The following is a 643-nucleotide window of genomic DNA, read 5'->3' as shown; positions in this document are numbered from 1 at the left end:
GGGGGGGGGGAGGGGGGGGGGCCGGTCCTGCCCCCCTCTCCCTGAGGCGGCCGCTCCCCTCCCTGAGGCGAGGCTGGCCCCGTCCTCCGGCGGGCGAGGAGCCGCCTCAGCCCTCTGCCCTGACCGCGGCTGGGGGGGAAACGCTGGCGGGCCCTGCTAAACAGCTGGAGAAGGGGCGGCGGGCACCGGGGGAGGCCCAACCGCTGCCCTCCGGCAGGCCGAAGAGCCGCGGGCACCGGGGGAGGCCCTACCGCCCCGCTCCTGCCCCGGCATCAGGCGCCGCGACGCTCCCGCCCCGGCCCGCCGCCCTCACACAGCCGAGGGGGCGGGGCGGCGCGCGGCGGCTGCAGTCTTGTCGCTACCGCGTTGGCTGGAGCGCCCGTCGCTCCCGCCGGCCCCGTGGCTCCCATTGGCCGCGCCGGGGCACGAGGGGTCTCCCCCCCCTCCCACCTCTCTACCCTTCACCCCGCCGTGACGCGCCGTGGGCAGACCCCGCCCACATTCCACAGCTGGAGCCGCGCGGGGGCCGAGCGCCCATTGGGGCGCGGCCCGCCCCGCCGGCCGCCATCCTGGCCTCCGATTGGCGGATAAGGCGGCGGGGGCGTGGCCGGGGCGGGGGCGTGGCGGGGCGCAGCTGGCGGAG

Source organism: Calidris pugnax, unplaced genomic scaffold, assembly GCF_001431845.1.
Source record: "Calidris pugnax isolate Ruff unplaced genomic scaffold, ASM143184v1 scaffold1, whole genome shotgun sequence".
Lineage (NCBI taxonomy): Eukaryota > Metazoa > Chordata > Aves > Charadriiformes > Scolopacidae > Calidris > Calidris pugnax.
This window is presented reverse-complemented; position numbering follows the sequence as displayed.